This window comes from Canis lupus, chromosome 11, assembly GCF_003254725.2.
Source record: "Canis lupus dingo isolate Sandy chromosome 11, ASM325472v2, whole genome shotgun sequence".
Classification (NCBI taxonomy): Eukaryota; Metazoa; Chordata; class Mammalia; order Carnivora; family Canidae; genus Canis; species Canis lupus.
The window spans coordinates 17,821,497-17,842,228 of record NC_064253.1 but is presented as its reverse complement, the minus strand read 5'-3'; the positions used below and the strand labels follow the sequence as shown (position 1 = coordinate 17,842,228).

The 20,732-nt window shown below is 40.6% G+C and overlaps 1 protein-coding gene and 1 long non-coding RNA gene across 2 annotated transcripts in view; one reads left to right on the top strand and one right to left on the bottom strand.

Moving 5' to 3' along the window:
* Positions 1-179: 179 nt before the first annotated feature.
* LOC112650100 (uncharacterized) lies at positions 180-18,525 on the top strand. The gene is made up of 4 exons (XR_003129953.3): positions 180-304; positions 5,135-5,256; positions 8,602-8,726; positions 18,062-18,525. It is a non-coding gene; the product is annotated as an uncharacterized LOC112650100 (long non-coding RNA).
* The window catches only part of MINAR2 (membrane integral NOTCH2 associated receptor 2), a 27,431-nt gene continuing 23,968 nt past the window's right edge, over positions 17,270-20,732 (bottom strand). Inside the window, exon 7 of the transcript XR_004803754.2 lies at positions 17,270-20,399. The gene's annotated coding sequence lies outside the window, so the exon portion shown is untranslated. The remainder of the gene's footprint in view (positions 20,400-20,732) is intronic.

The window sequence follows — 20,732 nt, the reverse complement described above, 5'->3', positions numbered from 1 at the left end:
TTTTATTTGGGGAGAGCCCAAAGAAAAAGGCCAAGTTAGTTACAAAAAAAGTATACAACTTTCATCATTAGAGAGTTCTTTTCATAAACAAAAAAAAAAAAAGAAGCTGACAGAACCAGAAGAAAGAGACAAGCCATTGTGATTACAGAGTTCTAGGACATTCTTCTCAGAAGCAGATATGGAAAGTAGACAAGCCATCACAAATACCAAAGATGAATAAGGAAATTAATAAGATCAAAGTAATAGCTATAAATAAAACTTCATATCCTGAGCAGAGAATACCTACATTAAACAGTCACTAAATGTATGTGAATTTGTTTAATTTCCCTAATGTTTGGATAGCTTATTCTTTGGTATACCAAAAATCTGGCACTTTGACTTAATTTAGCATAGGCCACTTTGGGGTCCATATTTTGGACAGCTAATCAAGAAAACTGTTAGAGCCATTTACAGGCCTTTAGTTTTGAATGCAGATTCTCTGATGAGTGAGCCCTATCACTTTGTATTGCTTCTACCTTGATCCTATACTTTTAAAATTTATTCCTATATCTATTTTCCAGCTTTATGGAAAAAAGTTATTTTGTGTATATCAGATTTCCTCAAGGAACACACTTTGTGTTTCATCCTTTGAGGCCTACTGAGTCTTGAGTATAGTTATATGTCTGCAAGTATAGAGAGATGGGGAGAGTAGGTCCCAAGGTCTATCAGTAGTACCGTGCAAGATAACTACCTCTGGGGAAGCCAGTACAGGTTCTTCAGCCAAGGGAAGACTAATCTCATTAGGCAGAGGTTAAAAGTCTTCTAAAGGGAAAGAAGGCTTGGCAGACTTTTGAGGTTCCAAGTACCAAGGTCACCGGAATATGCCTGAATGATCCCTTTCCAATTATTCAGGTGTTACTCTAGCTGTATCACTTATCTAACATTAACAATAGAGATTCTCTAGAATTGGGAATTTGATTTGCATTTGGCATTCAGCCATCCCCAGGATCAGACACTGGGTTTGATTTTGAGAAATAGCTTCCCTATGGCTACAAGAGATAAGAGTTTCCTTTAGGAGACTTATTGAAGCTTTCAATCCCTTGGGCAGACCAAAAGCTTGGAATTTAAAGCCCTGAGCTCACTACTTTCTTTCCCTCATTTCTGCAGCACAATAGCCAACCAACTCCATTATACTTCTTTTTATTATTATTATTATTATTATTATTATTATTATTATTATTAGAGAGAGAGAGAATGAGCAGGGATGAGGGGCAGAGGGAGAGAGAGAGAATCCCAAGCAGGCTCCACACTCAGTACAGAGAGCTACACATGGGGTTCGATACCATGACCCTGAGGTCATGACTTGAGCTGAAATCAAGAGTCAGACGATTAACTGACTGAGCCATTTAGGCACCTGCATACCTCTCATATTCACTAAAATGCTCTATGGAAGCAATTACTAGGCCTCCCAGAGCACTGGCTTCAATGGGCACATGACTACAGTCATCTATAGGAGATAATTTAAGTAATCGTTGTGAAATTGTGTGCCATGGATGACCAAGGTCCCTTTTCCCCTGGAAAGGTGGTCATTAATGCCTATAAATCTAATCTGATCAGAAGATCCAGTCCAGAAAACTCAAAACTATGTTTGAGTTTCTGAAAAACTAATTTAAAGATTCTATTTCTTTAGAACTAATCTTAAAGATTTTATTCCTCTGGTACCAAATTCTATACCAATCAGCCTTCAATCAGAGCAGTAGAACCAGTAGGATGTGTAGATATACATATGATGTAGTTGGAAATACAGCCACAGATATGGATGTAGATATATAGACTCATAGACACAAATATAATATATTAAAGGATTTGCTACAAGGATTTGACCTTATACAATTACGGGAGCCTGTGAGTCAGTGTCTGTAAGGCTACTGTGTTTGCATTTAATGCTGGAGCCAAAGTCTGCAGGGCAGGCAGTGAGGAAGGAAAGATGATGTCATGTAGGGAAGAGCAAAGACAAGCTGTGACCCCAAACAAGAACTGGAACCTAAAAGGATAGATTGAAACACGTGTCAGTTCTTGCAACCCGTAACCTTGATGGGATGGATGGTGTGCAAGAGGAGCTCCTGCTGTTGTCTATCATCATAGAATTCGATACACACTTGGTTCAGGGGTTAGGGTAACTGAAAGAGGATCAGGGGGATGTGGAGCTCGGTGCAGACCTTTTATTCTCTCATTGTTCTGTCAGTTCTTAAGGGCAAAATATTGATGTCTTCAACTATAATTGTAGATATATCTGTTTCTCCTTTAAATGCTATCATTTTTTCACTTCTTGTAGCTTGCAGATTTATTATTTGGTGCATACTTAAGATTGTTATATATATTATATATAATATATATAAGTGTATATATATATACTTATTTAAGATTGTCTATATATATATATATATATATTTGAAAATTGACTACTTTATCCCTACATAATGTCTCTCTTTATTCCAGTGATAGTCCTTTCTCTGAGATCTATTTTTCCTGATACTATATACCTAGAATAGGTATCTTTGTGGTTAGTGTTTGCATGGCACAACTCTTTTCATTTGTTTACTTTTAATATACTTATACATTTTTTTATTTTTTATTTAAAGTTTCATCAGATATCATCTAGTTTAGTCTCAAGTAGCTGGAGGTATAAGGAACACTTCTGCAAGGCTTATTGCAAAATTCCCTTTTTTGGTTTTCTACAACCAAATTCTCACTACTTGAAGTGCCATATCTATATCTGTATCTATATCTATGCACAGAGGGCAGAGGGAGAGAGCTCTCAAGCAGACTCCCCACTGTGTGTGGGGAGCCTGATGTGGGTCTCAATCTCATGACTGAGATCATGACCTGAGCTGAAACCAAGAGTCAGACACTTAACCAACTGAGCCACCCAGGTGCCCCTATAATAGAAGTATACTTCTTGAGATGAAGGGCATATCAACAAATTTGTTATCAGTCATCACCACATGAGTAGAAGGAAAGCTCCAGAGGGACTGGAACTGTGGGTTAACTCTGAAATCTACACAGGATTTGAAATGGAAATGAAATATGCAGGGCAGTAGAGGGATTATCCTGTATGTAAGTGACAATATATGTCTATATAAAAGAGGGGATAGGAGACAAGAGAAAAGAAAGGAAGTAGATGTCTAAAAATTATCAAGGGCAATGAAACAAATTTCATGGTGAGTTTTAGAGTAAATTAAAAAAAAGTCTTACCTCAGTTTTTCCTAGGGCCAGAATTAGACACTATCCTCAGTTAATCTCATTTCAGCTGGCTTAGTTAGGATGAGGAAACCCTCAGAGAGGCCATCAGAAATAGAAGGACAGAATTTTAAAATGCCATGACTTATCTCAGTTCTCCAAAACAGTTCTTTTGTAACTTGACACTTTGACCTGTTAAATTCTGTATCATCTCCAAATTGCTCACAACCAAGAGAGCTGTCTCACTGCTTAGACCAACTATGTGGTTACCCGATATTTGTAGTTGAGTTTTTCCTTCTGTGGAAACTGTTCTATTTTTTTTTTTCTGACGGCACATTACTTTTATAATTCTCTTTTGCTTGGGGGCACAAAATGACTTTTTCCATCATAGTTAGCTAGATGCCCAAAGCCTTGCTTATGTTGGAGTACTTATGCTGCATTTATTTTGGGGCATAGAGTGGCTGCATAATTCCCAATATCCTATCTGGCTTTAAATTGTTTTACCCTAGTTAAAGGCTCTCCTAGCAAATAGGAAACAATCCCCACTTGCAATAGCAGAGGAACACAAAGGCAAAATGTTGCTTTGGATTCCAGATAGGCCAGGAACATATATCCTTACCGATGGTCATGGTCATTGCATATGTTAACAACTGAAAATGCTGAATAATAAAATCCAGTGTTAGGCCACCACATCTGCCTGTGCTTTCACATTTGCCATCGTCATGCTGCTGAGGAGGCAAGGGGTGGGGTGGGGTGGGGTGGGGTGGGAGCAATGGGAAATGACAGAATAAAGCTGCATCTCTTTGGCAGAACACTTCACTGCTCACAAAGAATTCTTGCTGAATGTTCACTCATTTGATCATTCTAATGCTGTGAAGAAGGCATGAAATGATTCATTATTTCTTAATGGATGAAGAAGTTCCAGCTGAGTGGGAGACCTTCCCAAGGTCACTCACACTGGTAGGAACTGACCGAGGCTGAATTCTAGTCTCCCAACTCCTGACCCCAATGTCTCTGCTGGTGAATTTTTTGGGGGGAAAGAGACAAACTTGACAGAACCATCTGGTTACATGAGGTTGAGAGCTCAAAAAATTGATAGAGATCACCCTGTAAATAAATCAAAGCCAGAATTTCGCTTTTGCTTTAGTTATTAATTTTTTATAGCATAGATCCATGTTCAGTTATTTTCTTAAGCCAAGGAAATGTCAAAAGGAAATCAACATTCACCTGTTCAACACCCTCGGCAGCTGCCAACTTCCACGGCATAGAGTACAAATAGTTTGGTCTGACTCACTTTTATGGGCCTGAAAACTCCTTCCATTTACCTCCGTCTGCTAAAATTTTACCGGTTCTTTCAGACCTATTTCAAAGACCACTTCTATGAAACCTCTGATCCCCCTCCACCAGGTATGAACCCATCTTGAACTCCATTGTCGTTTACTTGTGTTTATTTGCTGTTTTATAATGATTTCTATGTGCTGTTAAATTAATCAAACAGGGAGGCCATTAGGGGTGCTGCCTTAAACGTCTGCCTTCTGCTCAGGTCATGATCCTGAAGTCTCTGGATGGAGCCCAAGTGAGGCTCCCTGCTCAGTGGGGAGTCTCCTCTCCCCACAATGGGGGCCTCACACCCCAGTGGCCTACATAAACACACCAAAATGTAAGCCTGGAAATGTCTCAAGGTTATGAAATCAAAACATTAAGGCAAACCAATCACCAACAGCTGACTAGGCTTTAAACTACAGACAATCAATAATTTCCATTGTTTCTGTGCTTTCTCTACATAAATCTTTTCCCTGGCCCCTGTCCACAGAATGCTCCTAACCACTTCCAGTTTGGCACTGCCTAATTCAAATCCATATTTGTTCAAATAAATTCTCAGAATTTTTAATATACCTCAGTTTATCTTTAACAGTTCTGGCATCAGAAAAGGAAACCAAAGGAGACCCCAGACAGCCCCAGGAGCCAGGGGCAACCAGACATGGGTACCTGTGGAGCCCCTTAAGCAGGTTCACTGCCTCTGAAGGAAGGTTCTGGGTAAGCACCTCTCAGTTCCTGACTCTGCAGCATTTGTGCTATGAGGTTTCAGGTTTTTTTTTTTTTTTTTTTTTTTTTTCTGGACTGGGTCTGAGACCAGCCAGACTTGGACTGAGTTCAGAGCTGGACTAGGTCTGCCTTCACCTGGACTGGGTCCAGCATGAAGCCTCTGGTAAATGAAATTTTGTTTTAATGAGGCACAGGTAGGTTAATCTCATCAAAGGTAATATGGAATCACATTGGCTGCAGTGGAGGAATTTTAACTGAGATAAATGTATCCATGTATGAGATTTGCTTGAGAAAAAGGGTCGTTGGCCAACCATTCACTATAAAGGGTAGACGAGAAATTATCTTTCTTCCTCTACAGTTTCTTTCTTTCTTTCTTTTTAAAGATTTTACTTATTTATGAGAGACACAGAGAAAAAGGCAGACACATAGAGCAAGGGAGAGGCAGGCTCCCGGCAGTAAGCCCAATGCAGGACTCCATCCCAGACCTTGGGATCACCACCTGAGCCAAAGGCAGATGCTCAACCACTGAGCCACCTAGGTGCTCCTCCTTTACAGTTTCTGATGACCTAGATGAGATCCACTGGGATACTCCACCCACTCCAGAGCCTGCAGATGGGATCTGGCAAAAACTGACAGAAATCAGCAAAAAATAAGACTTTTTACCAAAGTCACCTCTCCCAGATTTCTCTCTGTGGTATGTGGTTGAGAAAGGAAGGTAAAATTTCATTTTGTTTCTTCCTCTCTAAATTCAAATTGCAGGAAAAAATTTTTAAGAATTAGAGCTTTGAATTGTGACTCATGAATTTGCTTTGGGGTACCAATTGGTTATTGATCCTTTCCCAGAAATAGGTATTGCCTTTTTATTTGTCTCATGTGCAGAGTACTTAGCATGGCTTTCTGCCTGCCTGAGACAGGTAGCTCTTTTGTGTATAGGAAGCTCAGCCTTCAGGTTGGGGGCTCCAAAGTATGGCTGGACAGAAATATGAGATGCACACCATTTGCTGCTAGGGCCCTACTAACTGTTGTTAGCTCCCAGAGGAATTGCCCAAGTCTGTGTTTCTTTTGGTTATTTTGGGGAATGGCTCTGCATCTTGAGAGGGTAGTAGCTTTTGCACCCTCTGTGGGATGTCTTTTACACCTTTGGGGTTTTTCAAAACTGCTAGGAATTATTATTGTTTGTCCACGCTGAAACCTGACAAGATATTCAATAGGATTTTTAGAAAAGATTTTATTTATTTATTTGAGAAAGAGAGAGAGAGAGAGAGAGCAAGCATGCAGGGGAGAGGCAGATGGAGGAGAGAATCTCAAGCAGAATCCTCACTGAGTGTGGAGCTCAGCATAGGGCGACATCTCAAGACCCTGAGATCATGACCTGAGCCCAAATCAAGAGTCAGATTAACTGACTGAGCCACCCAGGTGCTTGCAAAAGGATTTTTTTTGAAAGTAGCTCTATGGGGGCACCTGGGTGGCTCAGTCGATTAAGCATCTGCCTTTGGGTCAGGTCATGATCTCAGGATTCTGGGATCGAGCCCCGCATTGGGCTTCCTGCTCAGCAGGGAGTCTACTTCTCCCTCTCCCTTGCTTTCTGCTCCTACCCCTGCTTGTGCTCTCTCTTGTGCATGTATTCCTTCTCTCTCTCAAATACATAAAATCTGTTAAAAAAAAATTAAAAGTAGCCCTATGGTCAGAAGTTGGCTGAATTGGAAACTACCATTCAGAGTCCGATAGGAAATTTTTTAAAGATCTTCTCCCCTAAGTTTAAATGAAACTCTATACCCAGAGGGAAAGAAAAAATATCCTGAAGCTGTATATGGAAGGATTTTCTAAAACATTATAAAGACACACAGCTCTAAATTTCAGACATAAGAATCTTTGATTTCCATGTTAGTCAAAGATCTTCTCCCTGACATAAAGAAGCAAACTGAAGATAAGGTAGTTGGATGTATTCATAAACTTACTAACCCATAGAATGGGAGTGTGTAACCAGCTCCAGAGCTGCTTACTGCTAAGTAATTTCACTAGAAATGAATGTTTCTAAGAACGCTAATCAATATGTATAATTCAAACTACTAGGAGTAATGAAACAAAAAGAAAATAACTACACATAGAAAATAGTTTTAAAAAGAGTTGAAAGTGTATCTGGAAAAGGAAAGTTATGGAGGACATGTTTTGTTGTTGTTAAGGAGAAAAAAAAAGAGAGTAATTTTGACCTAGAGTAAAATGGTCATTCCAGAATGCACATGAGGAAAAATAAGAGTGGCTAAGAATTGTAGAAAAAGAATCATGATGAAGGAATTTTATGTGTGGTCAAGCTGGTTAAGATAGGAATGAATTTATTTATTTATTTTTTTTAAAGGCCCTTAAGGGGGAATCCCTGGGTGGCTCAGCAGTTTAGCGCCACCTTCAGCCCAGGGCCTGATCCGCATCGGACTCCCTGCATGAAGCCTGCTTCTCCCTCTGCCTGTGTCTCTGCCTCTCTTTCTCTCTCTGCGTCTCTCATGAATAAATAAATAAAATCTTTTAAAATAAAAAGGGCCTTAATATTAAAGCTACACTGGTACAAAGTTAGAATTTGTTTGTTTTTTCCTGTGTTAAAAGGACAAAACGTTCTTCAACTATTGGTCAGCTCTTGATAAGAGATTGTGGATTTTTTTTTTTTTTCCATTCAAAAATCTTCCTAGGAGACCAAGATCTTATGTCTTAGAATTACTTCTTGTGCTTCATGTTGACTTTATCAGGTTTTTCATTAATTAAGAAAATCTACTTTTCTCAATATTAAAAGGGCTCAGTTTTGTCCAAAACTATGAAACTTTCTGTATTTGCCTTTAAAATCTTCTATTGTCATTTTGGTTAAATAGATAATTATTATTTCAGAATGATGTGTGACCCTGTTTAGTTAGATGCTCAAAACTTCTGATGTTTTAACAACTTCCCCAAATCAAATTCTAAATGGAATCTATTTGCTTCAAAGTAATGTGGAGATTTCCTAAAACGTTCCTGAAAAAAAAAAAATCTCAAAGAATTTGTTCCTACTTTGTAAAGGACAGATATTAAACTATTGTGGTTTTTTTGATATGTTAAATTCCATGGGAAGCATTACCAAGCAAGAAGTGAAAATAAACCTTGTTAGGTTTACATGTGTATAGTTATATGTTACTAATATAAGTATTCCAAAAATTGTTTGAAGTTTCTAAAAATTTGTCAGTGCTCTCATTGTTCAATTATTATTCTAAATTATTGTATACCATGGAAATAACTGCATTTCCTTATCAAATGAACTCTCATCAGCTCCTTAACAATGGCCATTTTTTAAAAAAGTTCTTTTGTCATTTATAGTTATTGTTTTATTCGGAAGCATTTGCAAAAGTCCTGCATCTTCAGGAGATCCATGGAAAAGACTCTGACAACAACTCCAGATTTCAAGTTTCTGAAAACTTGAAAAGATCATGGAACTGAACTGGGTAAGAATTTACAGAACTAATGAAAAAACTGGATTCAAGCAGAACAAGAATAACAAAGTATTGAATGAAATGATGATGATTATAATTATTTTTACCACTTTTTCTTTGAAATATTCCTAGTTCCTTAATGTTTTGTTTTTCTAGATTTAAGGAAAGTTTTTTCTCTTTTTTTCCTATGACTCAAAAGTAATTTCGTAAATACACCTTTGTAAACAGAATGGAAACATTTACTTTTTCTCCCTACATAATCCCTCCAGAATTCAGAAACTTATTGAGTATTCTTATTTTCCTAGCAAGATAATTATTTGCATCAGTTCAATAGGAATCTGTTCTTCTTATAACAGGACACAACTAGAAACGTTGGTCCATTACCAAGGCTTTAATTAGACTATCATATTTGAGAACAGGCATAAAATCAGTATCACCAAACAGATTTAAGGAACTAATGTTGATTTTATGGAGACAATACAAGGCTCTTGGAAAAACTGGCCTGATAACTTGCTGACAGGATTCCTTGATGCCTTACCAGGTGAATAAGTAAGGTTACTTCCTGGCAGTCCCAGGAGCCTCAGGATATTTTAGGGACCTCAAAAAGAGAAGATTTAACCCAAAATCTATGGGTATTACAGGTGAACTCTGAAAGTGAGTCCTTAACTTGGTCTCAGCCTAGAGAGGCTTTACAAGACTGAATTAAGATTGTTTATTAACAGCTCTTGCAAAGCAGATTTTAAAAGAGCCTATATGGCCAATTACTACTCTTGTTGTACTTATGTAAATAATCAGACAAACTTTAATGAGATTAGACTTATTTGGCAAACAAATTAGTCTTCCTTTCAATATCTTTGATTGAAATGAGGGTTATTATAGAGTAAAAAAAATTATGTTTCAGTAGAAAACTATAACACATCTTTGTGGGTATCAAATTCTAGTTCTCTTCATGGTCTCTGAGGTTTTGTTATATACTTCTAAACCAAACTGGATCCAGAATTCTTCTAATTTCCTCACATATCTGGCTGCAATTCTCTAAACTAATGTTTTCAATTTTCTGGTACTCTTCTGTTTTGGAATCCCTGAGAACAAAGACTGTCTTTGAACCTACTTGGAAGGGGTGATACCAGGTTCTCCTCACTACCCAGACAGTAGCCAAATTCAAGAGACTTAACACTTCAGCCCACATATCTCAGTTAAAGAAGGCTCCACTAGACTCGAACTGCATGCCACTTAGAAGTCTCAAATTAAAATTGATCAGAGAGGGAGTTGATGTCGTCAAGATGTTAACATAGATTCTTCCTGACACTGTCCCCCTCACAAGAAGGACAACTGATGATTGTTCAAGAACAAGACATCACTGAGAGGATCCTAGAACATGGCAGTGAGCCTAGAGCAGCCACTCCTGCACCACGGGACCAAACAGACTGCATGAGAAGGGGAAGGGCAGCAGCTATGTGCTTACTGCATTGCCCCTCCGCCAGGCCAGCACAGCACTACCTGGAGAGGTCTCCTTAGTGCTCACACTTCCTCCAGTGTGGAAACAGAGCCTGGGAGGACAAGAAGCTGCCCTCACGCCGGCATTATGGATCACTGCCAGAACCCTTACTCTGATCTCACACTACATGGGTTGCAGGGAAATCTGTGGGGTCCAGCTACTGGGAACCTGACCATGATGAGACGGGCTTGCAACAACCAGCATAAGGATCTTGGCAAACTGAGTTCATATCTGCAATGCCCAACCAGAAATCCCAACTAGTGGTTTTACTTACGTGCAGAACCATGGCAGGTTTGTATTCTGACCAGGGAACTCAGTGGATCTATTTTGGATCCTCAAATGAATTTTCCCAGCCCTAGAGCCTGGTTTGCCTATGCCCAGGTATAGAGCAAAATCAAAGACCCACTCCACCACTAAATGAAAGACCCACTCACTTGGAGAGCATCTTCCAGGGCTATCTGACCAGAAGGGCTGGCACCAACTCCTGGAAGCCTCATTTGCTGTGTAGAGAGGCTCCATCTGACCATATAGGCTAGGGACAACTCCTGAAAAAAACAACTCCAGGGACACTTAAGCTGAGTGGCAGGTATGTGAGGTGGTATTTTGCAGAACAAAGCCAGTGGCCCTTTCTGGTCAGAGAATTTGGGATGTAGGTTGGTGGGTCAGTTCAAGCTAAGATAGCAAAGAGGTTTACCAGTTTTAAAGCTGTTTCTCCTTCTGTATCTGGTTGGGGAGTCTAATGTGTAGCCACCCCTCCACCACCACTCTATTGTTGAATACAGCCGTCAGGCCTATCTGACCAGGGAAACTAACCAAAGCACACTGGAAGCTATGTAGCCTATTCAGCAGCCCTATGTAGAGTGGCACTTGAGTAGAGAGCAGAGCCCATGGCTTCACTCATCAACACACAAATTAATCAACGTGATACATCACATGAATAGAATGAAAGAAATTGTATGATCATCCCAATACTGCAGAAAAAGCAACTGACAAATTGCAATATTCAATTCATGGTAAAAACTCAACAAATTAGGCATAGGAGGAACATATCTCAACATAATAAAGGCCATATACAACAAGCCCACAGCTAAAGTCATACTCAAGAGTAAAAGGTTGAAAAATTCTCCTCTAAGATCAGAAACAAGACAAGGGTGCCCACTTTCACCGCTCCCACTTGACAGAGTACGAGGAGTCCTAGCTAGAGCACTCAGGCACGAAAAAAAAATTTTTTTTTTAATTTTTATTCATTTATTCGTGAGAAACACACACAGAGAAAGGCAGAGACATAGGCAAAGGGAGCCCCATGCAGGGAGCCCCATGTGGGACTTGATCACACCCTAAGCAAAAGGCAGACAGACACTCAACTGCTGAGCCACCCAGGCATCCCAAGAAAAAGAAATTTAAAAAATCAGAATTGGAAAGCCAGAGATGAAACTGTTGCTATGTGCTGAAGACATGATATATATGTAGAAAATCCTAAAGATTTAACCAAGAAACTGTTAGATCTAATCAATGAATTCAGTAAAGTTGCAGGATAAATACAAAATTAACATATAAATTTAATATTTTGATACACTAACAACAAATTTTCTGAACCAGAAATAAGGAAATCAATCCTATATACAATAGCATCTAAAACAACAAAATACTTGGAATAAATTTAACTAAGGAGATGCAAGACTTCTACTCTAAAAGTATAAGATTTGGGGGATCCCTGGGTACTTTGTTAGGAGACAAAGCTTTTCGCTCTGTAGAGTCCCGGCTGAAGTACAAAGGTGGAAAAAAATAACAAACAATGAAGTGCGAGAGGGGCGCCGCGAGGAGCCGGGAAGCCCCGCCCGAGAAGCGGGACCTCGGACCCGGCGCGGAGCTCCCGGGCGGACAAGTGCTGGGCGGGGAGGCCGGGCGGGGCCGCAGGAGGGGGGGAAGCCTCCAGGCTCCCGGGGTCCCCAGGAGGGGAGGGGCGCCCGGGCAGAGCTCCCCGCACCCCGCGGCCGACCTCGGGGAGGGGCTGGAGCGCCGCAGCCCCGGGGCATCTGGGGGAGCAGGGGTGGGGGGGGAAGCCTGCGGTGCTGCCCGCGGAGCTGACTCCAGGGCTGGAGAGCCGGCCGCCGCCCTCCTGCTGCTTCCTCCTCGTTCCCCTGAGCCCGGGAGGGGGGGCCCGGGGACAGAGGCCTCGCCGGGGAGCAGCGCAGGCGGAGCCGGCACCTGGCGGGGGGCGGGGCGTCTCCCCCAGGTGCACGCACCTGAGAGTCAGCGCGGCAGGCCCCGCCCCGGAAGACCAGCTGGAAGGACAGGGAGGAGCAAGTTCTGGACCACGCGGCACTGGGAAGCTCCAGGACCAAGGGAAAATCGAGGGAACATAGTATATAGAAATACAGGGTCCTCCCTTTTTAAAGGAAAATGTTTTTCCTTTTTCCATTACAACTGGTTTTTATATCAGACTTAAAATTTCCAATATTTTTTCTCTTAACTACAATATTTTACCAGCTCTTCATTTTTAAGTTTTTTTTCTTTTGACTTTCATATTTCTACAATTACTGTTTTAGATGTATTTTTTCACTTCTGGATTCCCTTCAACATATTTAATTTAATTTAATTTAGGGAGATATATGAGATATGGGTTTTTGTTTTGTGTTTTTTGTTTTCTCTGCCTCATTTTGCTCTACAATGGTGGGAGTTAATAGCTTCTAAAACATGAACAACATACACCCAGAACAAAGTGGGATACCTTGCTGGATCATTCTGTGAGATTATATTCTCTCTTCATTCCCATTCTGCCCCCCTCTTTTATCTTGTATGTTTTGGTGGTCAGTATTGGGGCTTTCTACAAGTATTTCTGGTTTATATGAATTTGGGACTCAGCATCTTCTAACATACAGAACTTAATACACTCAGAACCAAAAGGATCACCCTCTAGAACCCCTCAGGTAGACTACACTCTCCCTCCACTACCACTTCTTCACCACCACTATCTCCCAGTACCCCTTGTTTTTTTTCTTTTTTATCTGTTTCCTCTTATCATTTTTTTTTCTTTTTTCTTCTTCTTTGGGGTTTTTGGCCTTTTATTTTTCACAATTTTGTTTTAAAATTTGTTTTTCACTTTTGTGGTCCTTTTGTTTTATTTTGTTCTGATCTTCTTTTTCATTTTCTGGTCTCTAACCTTGTCAGAATCATCTAGGGTGGAATTTACTTAGATCATGGTTGATATTTTTGACTCAACTCGCTCATACAGCCACTCTGCACTGAACAAAATGACTAGAAGGAAGAATTCACCACAAAAGAAAGAATCAGAAACAATACTTTCTGCCACAGAGTTACAGAATATGGATTTCAATTTGATGTCAGAAAGCCAATTCAGAAGCACAATTATAAAGCTACTGGTGGCTCTGGAAAAAATCATAAAGGACTCTAGAGACTTTGTTACTGCAGAATTTAGATCTAATCAGGCCAAAATTAAAAATAAATTAAATGAGATGAAATCCAAACTGGATGTCCTAACTGCTAGGGTTAATGAGATGGAAGAAAGACTAAGTGACAAGGAATGAAGCTTGCCATCAAGGAAAAAAGAGAGAAAAGAGGAAAAAAGAGAAACAAGATGCCATGAGGAAAGGTTAAGGGAAATAAATGATAGCCTGAGAAGGAAGAATCTATGTATAATTGGGGTTCCAGAAGATGCTGAGAGGGAGAGAGGGCCACAAAGTATATTTGAACAAATCATAGCTAAGAGCTTCCCTAATTTGGGGAGGGAAACAGGCATTCAGATCCAGGAGATAGAGAGATCCCTCCCACCAAAGTCAATAAAAACTGTTCAACACCCCGACATTTAATAGTGAAACTTGCAAATTCCAAAGATAAATAGAAAATCCTTAAAGCAGCAAGAGACAAGAGATTTCTAACTTATATGGGGAGAAATATCAGATTAACAGCCGACCTCTCCACAGAGACCTGGCAGGCCAGAAAGGGCTGGCAGAATATATTCAGGGTCTTAAATGAGAAGCACATGCAGCCAAGAATACTCTATCTAGCAAGGCTCTCATTCAGAATAGGAGAGATAAAGAGCTTCTAAGATAGGCAGAAACTAAAAGAATATATGACCACCAAACCAGCTCTGCAAGAAATATTAAGGGGGACCCTGTAAAAGAAAGAGGAAGCCCAAAGAAATAAGCCGCAAAAACAGGGACTGAATAGGTATTACGATGACACCGAATTCATATCTTTCAATAGTTACACTGAATGTGAATGGGCTAAATGATCCCATCTAAAGACGCAGGGTATTGGACTGGATAAAAAAGCAAGACTCACCTATTTACTGTCTACAAGAGACTCATTTGAGACCTAAGGACACATCCATCCTGAAAATGAAAGGGTGGAGAACCATTTACCATTCAAATGGTCCTCCAAAGAAAACTGGGGTAGCAATCCTCCTATCAGATAAATTAAAGTTTATCCCAAAGACTATAGTAAGAGATGCAGAGGGACACTATATCATACTTAAAGGGTCTATCCAACAAGAAGACCTAACAATTATTAGTATTTTAGCCCCTAATGTGGGAGCTGCCAAGTATATCAGTCAATTAATAACCAGAGATACTTAGATAATAATACACTAATAGTGGGAGACTTCAACATGCCACTTTCTGAAAATGACAAAAATTATAAGGAGAACATCACCAAAGAAACAAGGGTCTTAAATGACACAGTGGACCACATGGATTTCACAGATAAAGACAGAACTTTCCATCCAAACACATCTGAATACACATTCTTCTTAAGGGCACATGGAACTTTCTCCAGAATAGACCACATACTGGGTCTCAAATCAGGTCTCAACCGATACCAAAAGATTGGGATTGTCCTTGCATATTTCCAGACCTCAATGCTTTGAAACTAGAACTCAATCACAAGAACAACTTTGGAAGAAACTCAAACACACAGAGCCACTCTGGAAAGCAGTGTGGAGGTTCCTCAAAGAGTGAAAACAAGAGGTACCCTATGGCCCAGCAATTGCACTACTGGGGATTTACCCCCAAAGATACAGATGCAGTGAAATGCTGGGACACCTGCACCCCAATGTTCATAGCAACAATGTCCACAATTAGCCAAACTGTGGAAGGAGCCTCAATGTCTTTTGACTGATGAATGGATAAAGAAGATGTCTTCTATGTATACAATGGAATATTACTCAGCCATTAGAAAGGACAAATACCCACCATTTGTTTCAACATGGATGGAACTGGAGGGTATCATGCTGAGTGAAATAAATCAATCGGAGAAGGATAATCATTATATGGTTTCACTCATACGGGGAATGTAAGAAATAGTGAATGGGATTATAAGGGAAAGGAGGGAAAATGAGTGGGAAAAATTAGAGAGGATGACAAACAATGAGAATTCATTCCTAATTCTGGGAAATGAACATAGGGTAGTGGAAGGGGAGGCAGGCAGGGGGATGGGAAAACTGGGTGATGGGTCCTGTGGAGGGCACTTGATGGGATGAACACTGGGTGTTATACTATATGTTGGCAAATTGAACTTCAATAAAATTTAAAAAAAATGGTAAAGGACTGGAAGCTATGTCTCCAAAGAAGATATATAAAAGGCCAACCTGTCCATGAGAAGATACGCAAGATTACTAGTCATTGGGGAAATGCAAATTAAAACCATAAGGACATGTCATGTCATCGTCATTTCCAATATAGAAGCTTTATTTCCTTTGTGTCTTCACTAGTTGCTTTTTCTCTCTGCTAATGGCCAGCATAAAAAAAGACACAAGGTAATGAATGCTGGTATGGATGTGGGAAAAAGAGAGGCCTCATGCATAATTGGTGGGACTGGGAAATAAGTCTGACAGAGAAAGACATACTGTTTGATTTCACTTACATGTGGAATCTTAAATGCAAGATCAGACTTGTAGTTATTAGAGGCGGAGGGTCTGGCAGAGAGGATGGTGGTCAAATCATACAAACTTCCAGTTGTATAAGGTAAATGAGTACCAGGTATGTATGTCATGATGACTGTAGGTAGCACTGACATTTGGTGTACAGGAACCTCATTAGGGAAGTAAATCCTATGTGTTCGTAGCACTAGGATAATGTTTGTTTCCTATTTCCTTTTTTTCTTTCCATTATATCTATATGAGAAAAGGATATTAGCACAACGTATTGTGGTAATCATTTTGCAATAAATGAAAATCAAACCATCTTGCTGTATGCCTTAAATTTATATAGTGACGCCTGTCATTTATTTCTCAATATAACTGGAAAAAAATTGACTAGGGAAGTTCCTCCCCAGAATAAGATAGGATCTTGAGGTATACAGCTCACAGATTGTGATCCTCATCTCCAATATGAAACCTTTATTCCTTTTGCCTTTTCACTACTTGCCTTTTTTTTTTTCAAGATTTATTTATTTATTTTAGAGAAACAAAGTGCTCGAGTTGGTGTAGGGGCAGAGGGAGAGAATCTTCAAGCAGACTCCCTGCTGAGTGCTGAGCCTGATAGGGAGGGGTGGAGGGATTAATCTCATGACCCTGAGGTCATGATCTAAACTAAAAGCAAGAGTTGGATACTCAACTGACTGAGCCACCCAGGCACCCCTCACTACTGGCTTTTTGTCTGTGTTAAGACATGTGATGACCTTGCTCCTTAACTCTGGCAGCTATTGCTGAATCTACTGCTAAGGTCACAGCTGCACCACAGAAGTCCCTAGGCTTTCTTGCTATGGTGGGTTTTAGGTAACAGAATTACTTAGGTTTTGCTTGGTAATTGCTTTCAATTACTTACTGACTGAGCAAGGAGGAGTCTATGCCAAAGCAAATACCTCCTGCTCTACCTGGATCAATGCTTCTGGTATTGTAACAAATACAAGATACTAATCAACAAGCCACTTGGGCAAAACGGGTTGATGCCCCTTCAGATATGTTCTTTTATTTACTTGACACAACAAACACATACTGAATATAACAGGAGGCAATTTTAGGGCATAATTTTGGATAAGATAGTGAAAACGACAAAATTATTTTAAAATACTAAATGAAATTGAAAGAGTTCTCCCCAAATTAAATGTGTACAATAATGAAAAGATTAATGAATCTATAAGTTCGACATTGTGATACTGTTTTTGTTAATATTTTACAGAACTTATGAAAATGCACTGGAATATTTGCTTAACGAATTCATTTGCAGGTGGTAGAGCCAGGCTATTTCAGGAAAAAAACACAACACAGAACTCTAAAATAATCACAACTTTCACCTTTTTTAAAAGGCAGCTCACTTAAGCCTACCTTAGGAGGGTATTTGATGTAGAACTTTCTGAGAATAAGTTTTCATTTGCCATTCAAGGATAGATAGATAGATAGATAGATAGATAGATAGATAGATAGAAAGAATACAATAAAACCGACATTTCTGGTGTACAGTTTTTAAAGTTTTAATATATGTTTTTAGGTCTGTGCATTTGCCACCAGAATTAGAATACAGAGAGGTTCCACCTCCCCCCATAAAACTCCTTCACACTGCCTCTTTGTAGTCACACACTCAGACCACTCAACCCTTGCCACAGCTTATCTTTTCTCCATGGCAATAATTTTTGACTCTTGACAAGTAAATTTTAGTGTTTCCCACAAAGGTTCCTATCCCTCTAGTGAGATCCCAGAAATGTCTTTCTCTCTGGGTGAAGGTGATAACATTTATCATCTCCTTGTGGATAGGTTCTGAGATGAACTGCATTGAAATAGATAAAGGTGGTTAGGATGATGTCATGAGGCACCCTTCATAGGCACAAACGTGGCGAGATGACATGGGAAGACAAAGCAAATGCTGATACTAACTCCTTTCTCTTTCCCTAGCACACCTGCTGCCACCTTCTCAACTGATGTCTATCTCAAACTGTGCTGACAGATGTGAAGGAGACTTCCACGGTGGGGCAAGGACCCACAGTCTAAATCATATCATTCAAAGATGCTGCTCTTACCACAAAACAGGACAGACTCAAAAGGGGTTGACCAGATCAAATTGATTTTCTTCCTGCCTTTGAATGATAAAATGTTCAAGCTCTAGGAGGACACAGCTGGCTAGGGAATGTTGTTTTAGATGGAATGAGGAATGGAGATTCTCACTTCTTCCCAACTGTGGGTGAAGTAGGGAAAGGAACATAATGGAAGTGGGTACCTTGAAAAATATGGGGTTTCTGAGAGATGAAACAAATTTGTTATTTCTTGGATGTAGTCTGCGAGCAGAAACCTCAGAGATGTACCCCATACAATGAGTTCTGGGGAAAGAGTAGAGAGAATAAATAAATATTTGGACAAGAGCCCAGTTGTATCTAGCATTCCCTATCACCTGGGAACAGCATCGAAGGGGTCCATACCCTTACTATGGCTCCAGGGTAAACCGTGAAAATTAGCTTGGTGAGTGAGCTGACGATCCTCCTGAGAGGCCACCTCGCCCTAAGAAAGTTACAGTGTGAGGAGATTTGCTTTACAGTGATGCAAGGGGGACCTTTAGAAGGGAGCTGAAGGCTGGCAACCCCAGCACACTGTAGGGGCTACCACTGTGTCACCTTCAGGAGTCAGCACTACAGACCACTGAGGCCATAGAATAATCAAAAGAAAAGGAATGCCACTCTCCCCACCATGGGTTTGTGGATGATTATCTGAGTGAACTTCTCCTTCCCAGACTCATATTCCCTCCAGAAGAGGATGTCAGAAACTCAGAGTCAAAATTTGAATTTGATTGAGACCGAATTAGTAATCCTGATAATTGGTTCATTAAACTGAATTTCCCCCAATACTATTTTTCTGGAGGCAGATCAATAGCTCCTCTGCTCCTCACTCAAGCCCTTGGCTGTAGAATTTAAACCAGTGACACAAATCTGGGATCAGATGGATTCACTCTGTATCCCAGAAACCAGCTTTAAAGACAGTATGTGGCAAGAGCCCTAACCTCTGACTCACACAAAAATCCTGCTGACACACCAAAAATCACTATTGCATTACCCGTGATGGCTCAGGCTTTCTCAGTATTTCTTCCAGCAGCACAGAACACATTTTGAAGATTCCATTTAAAATGGAGGAGCAGTTTCAGCACAACATTTTAAATATCAACTATGTATTGAATTGAGATCAGTTTTTAAATATGTCAATGAATTTTGTATTCCCGAGGACGGTAAACAGGCTGGGAATAGAGCCAGAACAGAGAGATGACTTGTATCTCCATATCTGTCCCAGAGGGGAAATGCTACTAAGCGGACCGTGCACTCATGGGAGCCTGGAACGAGTGTTTTGGGATTCACAAAACCACCCTGGATAATTAGGGGGCCCCTGCATCCCCGAACCACAGCTTTGAAAGAATCTGCTAAGGAGCCCCACACGCTTCAAGATCTTTTCTTAACCTTTAGAGAAAGAATCACCCAGGGAGCTTATTAAACATGAAGATTCTGATTTAGCTGTCCTGGGATTCTGCATTTCTTAACAAGCAGAGCCACCATCAGAGTAGAGACCGCATGGAGGACTTGGTTAATGAGTTCTGTGCGCACAGCTTGAACTGCCTGGTCTGAAGACTTCTCAGTGTGGCACCTCAATCACTGTCAGCTCCTTGCACTGAGGCACACTCGACGGCCTCGGCAGGGCCCTGCTCCCCATGCCGGGCCTTCATCAGCACAATTAATCACTTCTCTTCTTTGCAAGTTCTCCGCTCATTTGTCAGGATTTCCATGTTTTGACACCAAAGAACCACAGTCCTCCAATTGTTTGGGATAGCATTTTCCCATTCTAGAGCACACCTGCCATCTGCTGGCCAGAACTTATCTCCAAGATACAGGGAAAGAAAAGCCATCATTTGTTTCTGCCTTGCGCCCCCTTGCTCCTCGAGGCACCCCCATGGTTAACAACTCCAGGGTGTGTGGTCAGTGTAAAATGTAAAAGGTGATGTTGCCACCCTGTGCCCTGCTGCCTTCCTTATCTGGCCGGATTGGAGAGAGTGCGTTTGAGGGATCCATTCTAGGAACGCCTTGGATACTGAGGTCTACCTCAGGTTTGCAGGAGGTTATGTTCTCCTCCAAGTGGGTTTGATGTCAGTGCCTAAGGGAAGCAGGCTCTAGAGGAGCTGGGGCTCCCTGGGACTGACGTCTACTTTAGGGATGATCCAAGACAAGGTCGAAGAAATCAGATCCTGTGCTCTGCAACACTGCAATAGAAGACATTCTATCAACATTATTTAGTAAGAGAGAGTAATTAATACATGAATATTCTCAAACAAGGGGTCTAGGGTTTGCTCCTTTTACAGAGAAGCCATGTGAACCTAAATGGACAAACTGGCACAAGCTTAGGACATTCTTTGGCTTTTCCTGGTGCAGTGGGCACAACCGTGTTTGCACAAGTGTAAATTGTGCATGTCCTATACTCACTCTCAGAGACTGGAACAGGCTGTGTGTGCAGGCCGGGGGGTGGTGGTATAGGGGCGGTGGGAACTACTCCTGTTTGTATCGAAATCTGGAATATACCAAACTCTTATTCCAGT